The following is a 13,254-nucleotide window of genomic DNA, read 5'->3' on the forward strand; positions in this document are numbered from 1 at the left end:
TCCTTCAGCTGACCTTTTTAGTTGCCTTTTGAGTTCTTCTTTGGCCTCTCTAGTGTGCTCTAATTCTCCCAATGCTCTCATGGCTCTTTGGATAATTTCAGGATTTGTATTTATACAGGGCCCCACATCACGTCCAGGGATTTGTGCAAGGTGGAACTTCAACCTGTACACCCCCCCGAATATCTCCTTTCCACACAACTTGCAATTCAAGTTTTGTCTATCATTCGGAGCTTTAGGTTCACCATATTCCCAGAAAGGATCCAATTTCCTTGGCATGTTTGTTTTTGAATTTTGAATTTGCAAACCTATGGAAAAATAAGGATTAGGAAATAGGAATTTAGGATTACAAATTACAATTTAGCATTTACAAAATTACAAGTTACAAATTTACAAAATCCCAAGTTACCCAACCAAATGGCAAATGCCAAAAAACAATGAAAATCAAAAAACATAAACAATGTTTAAAAAAAATGAAAAAAAAAAATAAAAAATTGGTTCCCATAGTCATACCAAGTTACCCATCCCAAATCAATGAAAAATTACAAAAAAATCTTTAAAAACAATGAACATTGAAAACAAATGGTGCACATATGAAAATTTCTCAACCAAAAACAATGAAAAACAAAGTTTATAACAAGGAAAACAAAAAAAAATTAATCTACATACCGTTTTTATGGACAAATTGGTGATCTTGTCTTGGATTTCTCCTAAAACCACTTGGATTCGCTCCCAAACCCTTCAGCTCTCCTCCACAAGGCGTCTCCTCCTCCTCCGCGCGGCGAAAGTCAGAAATGACTAATAAAAAATCGATTTTCATAACTTAAAGCCCGTTGCCCCGCGCCTCGGCGCTTTTTTCAATAAAAATCGCGATTTTTTCGGAAAAAATCGTTATAAAAAAAAGCCCGCGATTTTTTGGGATAAAAATCGCGATTTAAGCGGGATAGTGATAAAATCGCGATTTTTTGAAAAAATCGTGATTTTATCGCGATTTTAACAACACTGGTCCTAGGTATAGGAGTGATTCTCATATATCAAAGACCCTATGGGCACATTATAAATTGCAAAAGAAAATTTATTGTCTTGAAAAATGTTAAAAATACCTCCAAGATCAAGTCGGCCTAGGAGTTGTCAAGTCGGCCTACATGAAAAGCAACGTCCACCCACAAAGAAGCCTATATATAAGAGGAACTCATCCTCCATTTGGATCATTCACTCACTCATCTCTCATGCAAAGGACGAAGCAGCTGGAGCACGAAGGAGGAAGTGCGAAGAAGAGAAGGACAAAGAAAGTCGAAGTGTTTGGGTCTCTTTACATTCTTTTGGGAATGCGGAGTTAGGGTTTCTGCATTGGGGAAGTTTGAAGTTCGATTTGGGAACCAAGAAGATCAAGAAGGCAAGTGAAGGTCTCTTAGGGCTTCCTACTAGCCATAGAATCCATATCAAGGCAAGCGAAGTCAAGGGAAGAGCAATTAGAGGGGGATCGAATTCTCGTAGAGAAAAAGCAACATTTGCAGCAGTTGTTGGGTAGCAGAATTTTGGATTTACTGGGAGGTCATAGATATTGCAACTGGAGGCCGAGGAAGACTTGATCTTGGAGGGTATTTGTCTGAGTCTAGGTCATGGTATTCATCAATTCAAAGATCTGAAAGATAGGAAGAGGTTTTCAGGTTTTCCCCTCAACAAGAGGGGTTTTGGCCCTGGCTTACAACCTATATACTGTGTCATTGTTCTTACTATTTTGGTAGTTGTTTGATGTATTGCAAATTGGAATAATAAAGATCAAAGCTAATAAGTAAAAAGGTAACACAATCAGTTATCAAGTTGAAAGAGTTAACATATACATTGCCCTATTGAATTCTCAACATGGTATCAAAGCTAAGGTTCTCTAAGGGCATCATGAAGATCTCCTCTACAATGAAGAAGGTCATCAAAAGGATTGCAAGCCATCTCAAGAGAGGTATCAAAGAAGTATGGAGTCTCCTCTTCTCTTGAAAGAAGGTATCACTCAAAGAAAAGGATGGACTCTTCTCGCCTCTCTCTGGGACATTCCAATACAAAGATATCTAGGTGATTGATAGTGATGCATCAAGAAACATGACTGGTCACTCCCACCAATTGAAGACCTTGTCAAAAGGAAAATCTGCATAATCTATCATACTTGGAGACAACAAAAGCTATCCAATGAAAGGCATTGGATCATCATATATAAAGCCTTTAGATGGAAGCAACATCCACCTCAACAACATCCTATTCTTTCCAGGTTTGCACAAAAATCTACTTTCTATTTCAACCTTAGAAGATAAAGGAGATAGAGTAGCTTTCATTGATGGAAAAGTAGTTGTATGGGGTAAAGGCACAAGCATAGAACAAGCAAAAGTAATTGGCATCCGAGAAGGAAGGATTTACAGATTAATATCTCTTGTAGATCATGCCCTAGTCCACACTAAGATTAGTCCATGTGAACTTTGGCACCGAAGGTTCAGTCATTTACATTTCAAGATTCTACCAACTCTAAATTCCATAGTAGATGGAATAGCAAATCTAAAGGAGGATCACGAGGGTGTCTGCAAAGGATGTGCATTAGGCAAGAATACCAAGAGACCATTTGGAAGCAGTGCTTCACGGTCAAAAGAAATCTTGGATCTTCTTCACTCTGATGTATGTGGCCCTATGACTCCTAAATCACTTGGAGGTCATCTTTATTATGTCACATTCATAGATGATCATTCAAGAAAGACCTAGGTTTATTTAATGAAAACCAAGGATGAAGTATTTACTAAATTTCAAGAATTCAAAGCAAAAGTGGAGAACCTTACAGAAAGAAGAATCAAGATACTAAGATCTGATAATGGAGGAGAATATACATCCAAAGAGATTATAGCACTCTGCAATGAATCTGTGAATAAGAGGGAACTGATAGTTCCATATAATCCCGAACAAAATGGATTTGCAGAAAGAAAGAACCAATCCATTGAAGAAAGTGTAAAATCAATGTTACGCAGTCAATATCAACCGAAGTTTCTGTGGGGTGAGGCAAAAAAGACAGCAATCTACATACAAAATCGATGTCTCACAGATCTCTAGACAACAAGACTTCGGAAGAAGTGTTCACTGGGAAGACGCCATCTATAGATCATCTCCGAATTTCTGGGTGTCCTGAGTATAAACATATACCTAAAGACAAAAGAAAGAAGTTGGATCCTTCCGATGTGAAAGGTATATTTTCTGGATATAGTCACTCATCTAAAGCCTATAGAATCTACATGAAAGATGCACATCACATTGAAGTCAGTCTTGATGTCATATTTGATGAAAGGATAGCATTCAAGAAATCAAAAGAACTTTCTATAGATTTTGATGATGAAGAACTTCCTGTATTTGACGAAGAAGCTGACAAGGAAGAAGGATCTCACCATGAGGAAGAAGGACCTAGTGAACCTGTTCAACCTGTAGTCATTCAAGAAACAAGGAAAAGACCTAACTGGTTGAAGTCTACGCTAATTGATGCAGAAGGTCATGGGGCAGTTGAAGGATCATTTAGAGAAAGTAAAAGACCCAAGAGATATTATGGGTATGCCGCATACATGATGAAGTTAATAGAAGCAGAACCGTCAACATTTCAGGAGGCTATAAAACATCAAGAATGGAAAGATGCCATGATAATGGCAGAAGTGTCCTCAGACACATAATTTTATTAATCAGAAAAAATAATTACATAATTGATTTTGCAATAGTTTACACCTGAACAACACAAACACTCTTGCAATGAGCTATTTATAAGCTCCATGTCCTAACTACCTCTAATTATGGATCACTTATTAAATAACAAGTGTCCATTTACAATAAATGCTATTCAAACCAACTAGCTAACTAATCTCCTAAAATAGAGCCTAAGATACGACACATTTGGAGAGTCATATCTAGTTACAACAATATGCTAATTCTAAAAGTCTCCATTAAATAATTAAACATTCAAGAATAACAATTTTTAATTTAATATCTTAAATTAATAATTATTTTATTCTAATTTTATAACCTATGATAAAATTGTATTTTTGGATCATCTAACATTCCCCTTTGTGATCCAAAGATACATTACAACAGATACCAAGTTCATCCCTGAGCTTAGTAAATTTTATTCTACCAAGCGGTTTCGTGAAAATGTCAGAGATCTGATCTTCAGAAGGACAATAAACTGGCTTGAGGACATCTTTGGCAATGAGAGATCTGATATGATGATACTTGGTGTCCACATGCTTTGTCTTTGAATGAAAAACTGGGTTCTTGGCAAGTTTGATGGCTGACTGGCTGTCAATGAATAATGATGTAGCTTCTGCCTGAGAAATGCCCAAGTCCTGCAAAAATCGGCGCAACCAAACAATTTCACATGTTGCTTCCCATGCTGAAATGTACTCTGCTTCTGCGGAAGAAGTGGCCACTGTAGCTTGTTTCTTACAACTCCAAGATACTGCTGCTGACCCCATATTCATTAAATAACCTGATGTTGATGTTCGATCATCAATACTCCCAGCAAAGTCGGCATCAGAATATCCACCAAGTACAAAAATTTTAGTCTTTGTGTAAAGAAGACCAAAATCTTTTGTTCCTTGGATATATCGAAGAACTCTTTTGGCTGCATTCCAGTGGCTGTCTCGTGGTTCCTGCATAAAACGTGAAAGAATATTGACTGCATAAGATAGATCAGGACGAGTATTTGTTAAATAAATCAAGCTGCCAATCAACTGTCTGTAAGTAGTACTGTCCACCTTTCCCCCCCTTCAAATTTTGAAAGTTTCAAGTTTTGCTCCATGGGGGTAAGAACAGGCTTGCAATCCTACATGCCAAATCGCTGAAGAACCTCTGCTGCATACTTACTCTGAGAAATGAAAATATGATGTGGACGTTGGAAGACTTCAACTCCAAGATAGTAGTGAAGTAATCCCAAATCTGTCATCTTAAAACCTGCATGTAACTCCTTTTTCACCTGTGCAATATGATCATCATGGTTGCCAGTAATGATCAAATCATCTACATACATAACAAGAATTACCAAATATTTGCCCTATTGTCGCACATACAAAGTATCATCAGATTCACTTCGTTGAAAACCAACTTTCTTAAGGTATTCATCCATCAATTTGCAGACTTTATGTTCTTGTCCTTCAATTTCAAAACCTGGCGGTTGGGTCATATATACTTCCTCCTGTAAATCTCCGTTGAGAAAAGCATTTTTCACATCCATTTGATGAACCTTCCATCCTTTCTGAGCGGCCAATGCAAGTGTTAATCGGATGGTGTTCCATTTAGCTGTAGGAGCAAAAGTTTCCTCATAATCAATGCCTTCCTGCTGCGCAAAACCTTTTGCAACAAGTCGTGCTTTATACTTTTCAAGTTCTCCCTTTTGATTATACTTAATTCTGTAAACCCATTTGCATCCTATGGGTTTAACATTTGCTGGACAATCAACAAGTTTCCAAGTGTTGTTATCAATTACTGCTTGATATTCTTCAACCATAGCCTGTTGCCATTCTTTATGTTTTACTGCTTCTTTGTATGTGGAAGGTTCAGTAAAATCATTTGCTATCAAGGCAAAATTGCCTTCACTTCTATGTGCCCTTCTGGTGCCTGTTTTATTCTGTTCATCAGGCTTTACATCTTTCAAAAGTTGAACTGCCCATTTCGGAAGTTGGTGCTCACTTGTTTGCGCTTCTATAAAGTCCCCATCATTGTAAAGAGGATTAATATAAACGGATGTTCGTCGTTCAGGTGAAGAATGTGGAGAATCATTGTCAGAAGAACTGTTGCTACTTGGAGATGCTGATGAACTACTAGAAGACCCAGATGATGTTGTTGATGTAGATGGACTGGATGACACATCTTCAGAGGAAGGAAAATCAAGTTCATACCAATTTGGTGAAGTTGGTTGACTTTGCATTTTTCCATTTCTTTTACTTCCCTTAGTTTCTAACTTGTGAAGAATATTTTCAATTTCTTCAACACTTTTGCTCTCAGTTTCATCAAAAATGACATCCCTGCTTACAATGAATTTTCCATTGGTCAAAAGACGATACCCTTTCTTCTCATCAGAATAGTCAATCATTGTGCATTTTAAACTTCTTGAGTCAAGCTTAGTTCGTTTTTCTTTCAGAACTAAGGCATAACACACTGACCCAAAAACTCTAAGATGTTTAACTCAAGGTTTGAAACCAAACCAAGCTTCATAAGGTGTAATTCCGTCTAAAGAAGCAGTTGGAGATCTATTTCTTAAGTAGACAGCTGTATGAATTGCTTCCGCCCAATATGTTGGACTTAACCTTTTGAAAGTTAACATGGATCTCGCCATGCCTAACAAAGTGCGATTCATTCTTTCGACTACTCCATTTTGCTGTGGAGTGTAAACATTAGTAAGATGTCGTCTTATGCCATTTTCACTACAATAAGTTTTGAATTCATTTGAAGCGAATTCTCCCCCATTATCTGTCCTGAGAGTACCTATCTTTTCTTTGACTTCATTTTCAACAAGTTGGCGAAAAATTTTAAATTTATGAAATGCTTCTGACTTGTTCTTCAAAAAGTAGACCCAAGTCATTCTGCTGAAATCATCAATGAATAGTAAGAAATATTTGCATCCACCAAAGGAAGTTTGTAGAGGTCCACAAACATCATTGTGAACTAGTTGTAGCCGCCTGTTTGCACGCCATGAACTTGTTGGAAAACTTTCTCAATTTTGTTTGCCATAAATGCAAGCTTCACATTTTGCATTTTCCCTTTTGAAAGTGGGAAGTCCTTTAACCATTCCTTGTTTCTGCAATTGAGAAAGACTCTCAAAATTCAAATGTCCATATCTTACATGCCATAGTCTTATAGGTGAAATACCTGTAGTCACTAACCCTGCAAAATCAGAATGCCTTGGAATAACTGTCCCTTTCATCCGTAACAGTTTTCTATCTTCATAACCTGTCATGACTGTTTTCAAGTTCTGTTTGACTGAATTAATCTTGACTAAACCATCTTCCATAATCACCTGATGTCCTGCTTGTCGAGTCGTGACTAAAGAGAGCAATTTTTTCTTAAAATTGGGTACATACCATACATTGGAAATCATTTTTTCTCCAATTCCAGGGAGAAAAACTTTTACTACTCCTTTTCCATAAGGAGTATGTTTTGTATCATCAGCAAGAAAAATGGAATTAAGTTGGCAATCTTGAAAATTCCAGAAAAAATCACGTCGACAAGTCATGTGCTGAGTTGCCCCGGAATCCAAGATCCAGGCATCTTCATAGTCACTTCTAAGATGGGATGAAAGTTGTGATGCTGGTGAGGAAGTAAAAACATATTCTGAGTTATCATCATCTTGATCATTTGCAAATTGCGCTGAATGCTGCTGAAACTTGGGAATTTTATTAAGTGAAGTTCGACAATCTTCAGCATAATGGCCAACTTTGTTACATCTTCGACACACAATTTGACTTAAGTCTCTTCCTCTTCCTATAGATTGTCCTCTGCCTCTACTTTGACTTCTATTTTGAGATTGTCCTCTACCTTGATTATTATATCCTTGTCCTTGAAAATTGCCTCTTCCTTGGTTGTTTCCTCTACCTTGAAAATTATTCCTTCCTCCTATGTTAAAATTGTTTCCTCTGCTTTGACTACGACCTCGATTATGTGCTGTTTGATTCTGATTCCATCTGCCTCTGCCTCGAGAACTGTCTGCTGATGACTTACTAGTGCTGACCTCTGTGAGAAAAACATCTTCACCAACTTTCTTCTTCTTCCCAAAAGTTTTGTCATGTTGAGTTAACATTTCACAGAGTTCATCAAACTTTAGTTTCTCTAATTTCCCAGTTACTTGTAGAGTCTCCAAAAATGCGTGTAGGAAGAACGAAGTCCAGCAATTACAATTGTGACCATAAAGCTATCATCAATTGCGGGGAAACCAGCATTAATAATTTCTTGCCTAATATTCTTAAGTCTTGAGATATATTCAAGAACATCACCACCTTCAATTAATTTTTGTTGTAACAATTTTAATTGTAGATCGACTTTCTTTGATTCAGGCTGAGTATCAAAGAGGTCTTTAAAAGTTTTCAAAGCAGACCATGCATCTGTAGCATTTTCTATATGGACATACATTTCATCATTCACAGAAGATTTAATCAGAGCTAAGGCTTTAGCATTCTTGATTTCCCATTTTGCTAGTGCAACTACATCTGTGGGTTTATTTGGCTTAACATCTCCATCACATATTCCCTGCCATAATTCATTGTAAATGAGTGTGCTTTCGATGAGACGATGCCATGTTTTATAAGATTTGGTGCCTTCAAGTTTGTCGGAATCAGAAAACAAATTAATCAACTTAGACATTGTAGTGTTAAGACTTCACACCACGAATCAAGCTCCAAAAAACTCAAGATGCGCAACACAACAGCAACACACGACGCAAAAAAACGAACTATCGGGGCTTGGCCTTGACCCTCGAATAGTCGTCAAAACAAGAGAAAATTGACTGAGCTTTGCACTTGGCTCTAGTCAATTTCTCAAATTTTCACAAGGCAACTTTCAAAATTTGATTTTTACAATGGTGCTTTTGCACAATCTGGTAAAAAATTACCCCCCCTAAAAGTAAAATTACTTTGAGTTACAATGTGATGATCCCAATTAAAAAATAACTTCTTGAAAACAAATTACCCAACACCTTATCTCTCCAATTTACAAATTACAACTAAAACTCCTTATTACTCCAAAAATTTCAAAACATCACCCTTATTACTCCATGACAAGGCTTTAAAAAATACTTTTAAAAAGCTCACTTATCACTCTATTACAAAGCTTTAAAAAAATACTTTTATAAAGCTCACCTTATTTCTCCCCAAAAAAAATCACTTATTACCCCCACTCACTTATCACTCCCAAAAATATATATATTACATACACTATCCTTTATTAACCTTATGATCACATTATAAACACCTTTACAAAACAATGTGATAAAACTTTCAAATCACTTTCCAAAAGTGATTTATAACAAATGGCGTGAAGATTTAATTTAAGTAATTTGGGAAAAGTAAGTAATATGAAATAATTATTTGATGACCTGTGAGTGGAACGACGGTTTTGTTGGCTCCTTCACGGCTTTACAAAGTGGACTCTTCCTCTTTGGCCAGTTCCTCGAGGATGTGGGCTCCCTTGGAAGGCAGCGTAGATTGCGCCCTCCCCATCGAAGATTAAGCAGTTTTCTGTTGGCTATTTAAAGGTCAAAAACCATCACGATTTTGAAGAGGTCGTGACTATTACTAATTGCCAGACTCGTTCTTTCTCTGCAATTCCAATTGATAATTTGTTGTCTAACAGACTCTCTCCATTTAATGTACACCCCATCAACGAAGGTCTGCTGGTCAATTGATTTGGTTCTGCATTAATTCACGTTGCAGCGCTCGATCTTCCAATCGATCGATCCATCCTGCAATTTAGAAACATTCAAACATGAAACGCAGCCCTTTAATTTCACAACGCTGGGTTTGACATTGCCACGATTCAGGTTTTATAATAAATCGATATTGATTTACTCAGAGCCAACGTCCAATTAATTCCGTCCATAGTTCTGTCCAGAACACGCTTTCAGCAATCTATTACACCTGTGGCTTCAACACACTAAACGAAGAGCAATTACTGCCATCGATTTCATTCAATAGAACTGGTTCAGCAATTTAACGCATCCCATAATCGAAATTCATTAATTTGTGCCTTTGAAATCTTCATATCAGTGCTATGCGTATTCAAACAACAGTGTTTTTAATTACAACACAAACTCATCATTAATAGCAGTTCAATTAATTTTCACCAAAATGTATGTGCCTTCATGAATTTGACTTTCCAACTTGATATGCCGGAGCCACTCATTTGCCACGTTGTTCAAACTATGTCAATGCTATTTGAAACATAACAATTTTCAATTGAATTCCAACAGAGTTTTAAAACATAGCTCTGCGCCCTCCTACATTCAACTTACAATTTGAATTGGTTTTCAATAGCCTCAAAAAAAATTGATTTTCAGATTTGAAAAATCTAAAATCAATAAAATTTCTTCTCTTTTGAACAAAATTTTGACAAATTTCATACCAATTATTTGCTGAGCAATTCAATGGAGTTTTGCACAAACTTGTAGGGCTGGAATCTCCTCTTCACATCCACTGCAGCATTACTGGAGCTCTGATACCACAATAATGGTAGAAGTGTCCTCAGACACATAATTTTATTAATCAGAAAAAATAATTACATAATTGATTTTGCAAGAGTTTACACCCGAACAACACAAACACTCTTGCAATGAGCTATTTATAAGCTCCATGTCCTAACTACCTCTAATTATGGATCACTTATTAAATAACAAGTGTCCATTTACAATAAATGCTATTCAAACCAACTAGCTAACTAATCTCCTAAAATAGAGCCTAAGATACGACACATTTGGAGAGTCATATCTAGTTACAACAATATCTTAATTCTAAAAGTTTCCATTAAATAATTAAACATTCAAGAATAATAATTATTAATTTAATATCTTAAATTAATAATTATTTTATTCTAATTTTATAACCTATGATAAAATTGTATTTTTGGATCATCTAACACATGAATGAAGAATATAAAGCTATAATGAAGAATGGAGTCTGGGATATTGTACCTAGGCCCGAAGACAAGTTTGTGGTTACTACCAAATTGATCTATAAGATCAAGCATGCAGGCGATGGAAGTATAGATAAATATAAAGCAAGATTTGTGGCCAAAGGTTTCTCTCAACTAGAAGCATCGACTATGAAGAAACATTTGCTCCAACAGCAAGATATACTACAATTCAATCATTAGTCTCTCTGGTAGCATCAATGGGATGGAACATCCACCAAATGGATGTCACGACTGCATTTTTGAATGGCACAATAGATGAAGAAGTCTATACAGAACAACCCTTGGGATTTGAAGCAAAGGACAGGAAGGCACATGTTTGCAGATTGAAAAAGGAACTATATGGCCTCAAGCAAGCACCAAAGGTGTGGTATGCTAGGATGGATGCATACATACAAAGATTAGGCTTCAAGAAAAGCTCTGCTGACTCAATCCTCTATATCAAGGTTGTAAACAATGAACCTGTAATCATTCTTTTGTACGTAGATGATCTTCTCTTAACAAGTGTAGAAAGTCAAATTGAAGAATGTAAGAAGCAATTGGTAGGAGAATTTGACATGAAGGACCTTGGGCTAATGCATTACTATTTGGGACTGGAAGTTTGGCAAGAACCTAATGAAGTCTGCTTGGGTCAATGAAAGTATGTGATCGAGATATTGAAGACGTTCGACATGATGGACTGTAAACCAATGACCACTCCAATGATCACTAACTTAAAGAAACTAAGAAGTTCTGAATCAAGACCTGTGGATCATTCCAAATATAGACAACTCATTGGTTCACTAATGTATTTAGTGAATACCAGACCAGACATATGTTTTGCAGTGAATGTACTCAGTCAGTTCCAAGTGGAGTCGAAGCATGATCATTGGATAACAGCAAAACATATTCTGAAATATCTAAGAGGAACCATCAACTACTGCCTAAAGAATGATAGAAGGAAAAATGTGCAACTAACTAGTTATACAAATTTCGACTGGGGAGGCAGTGAACAAGATGGAAGAAGCACTACAAGAGGATGTTTCAGCTTAGGATCCTCTATGGTCTCATGGATGAGCAGAAAACAAAACATTGTTACATTAAGTAGTGTTGAAGCTAAGTATGTTGCAGCATGCGAAGTCAGCAGGGAAGTAGTTTGGTCAAGGAAGTTGATGTATGACTTGTTTGAAGAAGCAATCAACCCTATAGTGATACATTGTGATAACACCAGTTGTATTCATTTGTCTGAGGACCCAGTGTTTCATGGGAAGACAAAGCATATCAATAAGAAGTATCAAAAATATACGAGAGCTAGTACAAAATGGTGTGGTGCAGCTACAGTATATCTTTGTTGATCTAGATTTTCATTGATGTCAATGTGGAAATATTTTGGATAGTAAATAATGATGTGAAGCCAAGTAGAGCAGATCCGTGAAGCAATAGGAGCAGGAAGAGTTCATCGGAAGCCATCAAAGAAGAGTTATCAGAGCAGAGAAGAGCTAATCGAAAGAAGAGTTATCGGTGTAGTGTATCGGAAGTCATAGGAGTAAAGAGAAACCACAGGAGCAACGAGCCAAGACAATGCAGCTCTATCGCATATGCCAAGAGTAAGAGCCATATCGGAGGAAGTAATAAACCATGGGAACCCTTTCGACAATATATAATATCAGCAGAAATCTTATTATAATAATTTATGTAAACACTGCTAAAACACCTGATTGTGATATGAGTTAGGGACCTGATGCACCCATTACAACACGCCCTAAAAAATATCACATCTGCCATATCGCTAACCTTAAAACCTTGTCACATACAAATTTGTCAATTGCGATGTAATACGCGAACTCGATAGCTCCATAGAATATACCTTTATGTAATATCGCGTCTAGGTATTGGGGAAGTTACGCAAATCATAAGGGTTGTCACTGTCGGACTAGCAATTGAGATGAGTCTTATGAACCTGACCGCTGATTGCGATATTAGTTGTGGACCCGAAGGATCTACTGACGATGTCTTAATATTATATCGTGTTTGTTTCATCGGCAATATGAATATCGGCCATGTTACATCAGTGATGTTAAGAGTTGCGATTGTGGGACGTCCGAAAGTTGCGATTGCAATTGATGACGTGGATGTGGGACCTCTTTGGGTACAGTCTCTCCTATAAAATCTTTCGTAAACAAAACAAGTTTATGAGTAATTGGATGAATATCCATAAGTCGGCCTCTCCTTTCAAATGAACATGTCTTTTGACTATTGGGGAAACCCATATAAATACAAGTTATAAAACCTCACCTTAAGCATCGATTGGGCATCAGCACAAAGAAGAATTAAAGAAGTTCACAACTCGTGAACTTGAAGAGACAAAGGAAGCCAAAGGTCGAGAAGCTGAAGATCTAGCAGACAATGAAGGTGCAGCAGAAGCCGAAGGCCGAGCGAAGAAGGAAGCAGAAAATAGAGCAGGAGGACAATCTTTTGAACTGATTCATCTTGGAAGGTTCGGACCCGAAGTGAAGCCATGGCCCAGACAAGCGACTTGTTGCAAAGACTACAAGGACATGATTTTGTAAAGAAGTCTTTAGAAGCAATATA

General features: G+C 37.0%; 1 protein-coding gene across 2 annotated transcripts in view; it reads right to left on the reverse strand.

The window, feature by feature from the left end:
* LOC149217708 (uncharacterized) overlaps positions 1-13,254 on the reverse strand; it is a 369,289-nt gene that overhangs the window by 152,400 nt on the left and 203,635 nt on the right. The window lies entirely within an intron of this gene.

This window comes from Pinus tabuliformis, chromosome 1_1 (assembly GCF_031772625.1).
Source record: "Pinus tabuliformis cultivar Carrire ecotype Pingquan chromosome 1_1, CPIR1, whole genome shotgun sequence".
Classification (NCBI taxonomy): Eukaryota; Viridiplantae; Streptophyta; class Pinopsida; order Pinales; family Pinaceae; genus Pinus; species Pinus tabuliformis.